Below are 5,096 nucleotides of genomic sequence, written 5' to 3'. Positions count from 1 at the left end.
TGGGCTCCCTGCATGGAGCCTGCTTCTCCCTCCTCCTGTGTCTCTGCCTCTCTCTCAATCTCTGTGTCTATCATGAATAAATAAATAAATAAATCTTTAAAAAAATAGGGAGAATTGGATTGCCTGGGTTGTGGAAGAATGGGTGGATAGAATGAAATAGTATGTATTTCATACTTTCTATACTGAGTTTGTTTTGCCTATGGTACAACCATATGGAAATTTCCTGTGAACAAATGAGGGTGAAAATCTGGAACTTAGGAGAGAGATATGAATTGAGGTGAATCCTAATATTGAGTATTGAATTCTCGAAGTTGTGTCATAGTTTGCAGGGTACTCTTATCACTATTCCTTTTCCCATGGGGGCACCATAATTTGGCTCTTGTATTCTGGCTCTGACTCTTATATCTTTCCCTTTTTCACTGCCCAACTATTTGATTTTCCCATAATTACTCAGATTTTTCTTATCCTCTTTCTATTTAACCTTTCAGATGTAACTGCCAGAATAAAAACCCATTACCAACTCACTTTGTCCTGCTGATATGGATTTGACTATAATAGACATTAGTTGAGATGTTTATACTAATCTAATTCTGTGTATAGTGGTGAGAACATGATCTTGAGCCACAGAAGAGCTAGGTTCAAGTACTGCCTCTGTTTTTTGCTGTATAAACATGATCAAGATGAATGATCCCTCTGAGCTTATTCCTTTTTTTTTTTAAGATTTTATTTATTTGGGGATCCCTGGGTGGCACAGCGGTTTAGCACCTGCCTTTGGCCCAGGGTGCGATCCTGGAGACCCGGGATTGAATCCCACATCGGGCTCCCGGTGCATGGAGCCTGCTTCTCCCTCTGCCTGTGTCTCTGCCTCTCTCTCTCTGTGACTATCATAAATTAAAAAAAAAAAAAAAAGATTTTATTTATTTATTCATGAGAGACACACAGATAGAGGCAGAGACACAGGCAAAGCGAGAAGCAGGCTCCATGCAGGGAGCCCCACGTGAGACTCCATCCAAGGTCTACAGGATCATGCCCTGAGCTGAAGGTGGCGCTAAACTGCTGAGCCCACCTGGGCTGCCCTTATTCCTTCTTTATACATTGGCTAGATAAATCCACATGTTTTCAAGAGAATTAAAGTTTTGTGTGTGAAATGTCTGATAAATTGTAGAAATCCAGTTAAATCCCTGCATTTTTTTAGAAAAAAATCTGGATATTGTGCTCACATTCTTTTGCTCCAGATTCATTGGGATTTTTCAAATTACTATTATAAATATGAAATCCGTTTAACAGTATTACTACGTGACTAAAAAACATTCATAATCCCCACTGGGATTGGGAAGTAGTATGTAGTAGCAATGAGTAAAAACTCACACGCAATGAGTAAAAACTCACACACAATATGAAACTCAGGTTGTACTTGTGAAAAAACGTAATATCAGGTTACTTGGGACCTAAATATTTCATGATATTTTGCTAAATATTCATGATAAGATAAAGATAGTTATTTTAATTATTTTAATATTGCACCTAGTTCTTTTCAGAGCAAAAGACTGCAGGTTTATATTTGCATATCTGCCTCCCAGGTTGAGAGGTAAAGCTCAGAATTTCTGTGTCTGCCTACAATCTCTGCTGAGCTCGAAGCACACTTTCTTACGTGGCCCCGGGGACTATGACTGCAGCCTTACGGTCTCCTATTCATTTTCATAAGACAGCCACAGTAGTCTGTCTAAAATGCAGCTTGATTAAATATCCTACCCACTGCACTTAGGATGAAAGGAAAACTCTAGTTGCTGTGTAGGTCACTTTACCAACAGTTTCCTATTGACTTTTCCTGTCTTATATCTTATCACTGTCCCTTATGATCTTTGCCCCAAGGTCCTACTATACCCCTCTTTGTGTTCTTTTTGGGAACTGGCTCTTCTGCCACTTTTCTTTACCTGGTTAATGCTAAATCTTCCACCTCCTTCCTCACCATCACCTTCTCATCTACACACCTCCCAACTCCAGGTTGCTTGTTTTCTTTTACAAGTGTATACTCAGCTTTCAGTCTGGTTGGGATTTATTTACACTTTAAAGAAATTATCCCTTTGAAATATACATGCAGTAATTTTGGAGTAGTATAATTTAAACTGCTGGTCTTGCTGACTGGCAGTTTAGAAATATTTCAGGCTGGCCAAGCAAACAGCCGTCTGTGTTGTGATACAGGCACATTTCCCACCAGTCCCCACCTTAACATTATGTTCCTGCTCCTTTGTACCATGCAGGTGTTCTGAGAATACAGCCTATGAATTTCTGTGAATCCCAGGTGGTTCACCTGTTTGTCTTTAAATTTTAAGTAAAATCATGGCTGAAAATTGTCAGGTAGCATCCCAGGAGTCCTTCCATGAAGAGGCTGTTTTAAAAATACCCTTTAAAAAAGGAAAAGGAAAAAAAAATAAAAAATAAAAAAATAAAAATAAATAAAAAAGGAAAAGGGCGAGGGGGGGATCCCTGGGTGGCTCAGCGGTTTAGTGGTGCCTTTGGTCCAGGGCATGATCCTAGAATCCCAGGATCAAGTCCTGCAACAGGCTCCCTGCATAGAGCCTGCTTCTCCCTCTACCTGTGTCTCTGCTTCTCCCTCTTTCTGTATCTCTCATGAATAAATAAATAAAATCTTAAAAAAAAAATAAAAAAGGAAAAGTTTTTTTTTTTTTCTTTCCGGTTCTGTTGGAAAAAAAAAAAAAAGACTGATGTCAGAGACATGCTTTACCTTAGTAGAAACAATTGGAAATATATGTGACTAGGCTGTCAAGATTAAGAAAGTGCTAGAATTTCATTGAGTGAACTAAAAATGTAACTTAAAAACTATAACGAAGAAGCTAGGGCAGCCCAGGTGGCTCAGTGGTTTGGCGCCGCCTTCAGTCCAGGGTGTGATTCTGGAGACCTGGGATGGAGTCCCACGTTGGGCTCCCTGCATGGAGCCTGCTTCTTCTCCCTCTGCCTGTGTCTCTGCCTCTCTTTATCTCTGTGTCTCTCATGAATAAATAAAATCTAAAAAAAAAAAAAAGGAGCTAGAAGAAGGTGTAGCTAATAAGTCTAAATATCTGCATCTCTATTACTTTTCTTTTGTTTATGTCATAATTATTTTCTTTTTTAAGATTTTATTTATTTATTCATGAGAGACACACACAGAGAGAGGCAGAAACACAAGCAGAGGGAGAAGCAGGCTCCATGCGGGGAGCCTGATGCAGGACCTGATCCCAGGTCCCCAGGATCACACCCTGGGCTGAAAGCGGCGCTAAATCACTCAGCCATCTGGCCTGCCCTGTTTATGTCATAATTCTTAAAAATTTAGATATGGTATAATACTATTTTTTTTTAAAGCCTGCTTAGGGGCACGTGAGTGGCTCAGTTGGTTAAGTATCTGACTCTTGATTTTGGCTCAGGTCATGATCTCAAGGTTGTGAGATCCCGCCCTGTGTCAGGTTCTGTGCTGGGGGGTGGAGCCTGCCTAAGATTCTCTCTCTCTCAGGGTGCCTGGGTGGCTCAGCAGTTGAGTGTCTGTCTGCTTTTGGCTCAGGGAATGCCTTTGGCTCTCATGAATAAATTAAAAAAAAAAAATTCTGTCTCTCTCTCTCTCTCCCCCTCCCTCATCCTCCCTGTAGTAATCTCTACACCAATACAGGGCTTGAACTCAGGACCTCAAGAGAAAAGAGTCACATGCTTTTCTGACTGAGCCAGTCAGGTGCCTCAGAAAGGCAACTTTTTTTTTTTTTTAAGATTTTATTTACTTATTCATGAGAGAGAGAGAGAGAGAGAGAGAGAGGCAGAGACACAGGCAGAGGGAGATGCAGGCTCCACGCAGGGAGCTGGATGTGAGACTCGATGCCGTGCCTCCAGGAACAGGCCCTGGGCCGAAGGCGGCGCTAAACCGCTGAGCCACCCAGGCTGCCCGAGATAAGTGTTTTTAAATAGCCTACCATCTTTCCAGAAATTAATCAATAGAAGTATGCCTTGGAATTGGTTATTTACTTGTTTGTTTCTGCTAGGCACTGGAACCTTTGTTATTGATGTGACCTATCACCTAGGACATTGCCTTAGGAATATACTCATAAATGGAAGGGACTACTCTCTGAAGCAAAATTACATTATCTTTTACAAAAAATTCTTTGCAAAATTACATCTTTCAGCTCCAAAAGCGGAAAAATAAAATTATCAAACTTTCACTGTCAACCTTATTTACTAAGCTAACCACAGTTTGAAGGTATTTAGATACCAATGCCTATTAGAAACTTTTAAGAACTACACAAACACCGGCCTGTCAGAGGTGATTCCTGCTCAGAGATGACCTCCAAAGCTTTCATCTAGAGGCATACCAAATTTCATCAGGGACACTTTCATCATTTTAGCTGTTAAGGTAAACCACATCGATATCATCACGGGCGCCCAGGGAGCAGAAAGAAGAGTTAGATTCTGGAAAACAATCCCTGGGAAATTAAGTAACCAAAGGTTTAATTTGGAAATGCAAATATCTATTGATTAGGTTTTCAGTCAACACCTTCATGTACACAATGAAGGAGTAATGAGGGACAAAGCAATAGCAACAAGGAGGAGGAGGAGGGGGAGGAAGAGAAATACAGAGGGCACTGAGGGGGTTCTTTTCATACATTATATTAATTCACACTTACTTTATATTACATTTGAAAGGCAATCTTCTTCACCCAAATACTTTAACCTACTTTAAACCATTACCATACCACAGACCCGCTGAGCCACTCAGTGTAATCTTTCGGCATCTGTTTCAGTGAGGAAGGTGAGAAGGCCCAACGACGACTTTTGATGCTTTCCTTGTTATGTTCATAGATGGAGTCGGGTAGCGTCTTAACTAGACCTTAGCTGGGAGGCCTGGGTGGCTCAGTGGTTTGGTGCCTGCCTTTGGCCCAGGGCATGATCCTGGGGTCCTAGGATCAAGTCCCACATCAGGCTCCTGCAGGGAGCCTGCTTCTCCTCTGCTTATGTCTCTCCCTCCCTCTCTCTCTCTCTCTCTCTCTCTCTCTCCCTGTCTCTCTGTCTCTCATGAATAAATAAATAAAACCTTTAAAAAAAAAAAAAAGGTACCT

This window comes from Vulpes vulpes, chromosome 4 (genome assembly GCF_048418805.1).
Source record: "Vulpes vulpes isolate BD-2025 chromosome 4, VulVul3, whole genome shotgun sequence".
Classification (NCBI taxonomy): Eukaryota; Metazoa; Chordata; class Mammalia; order Carnivora; family Canidae; genus Vulpes; species Vulpes vulpes.
This window is presented reverse-complemented; position numbering follows the sequence as displayed.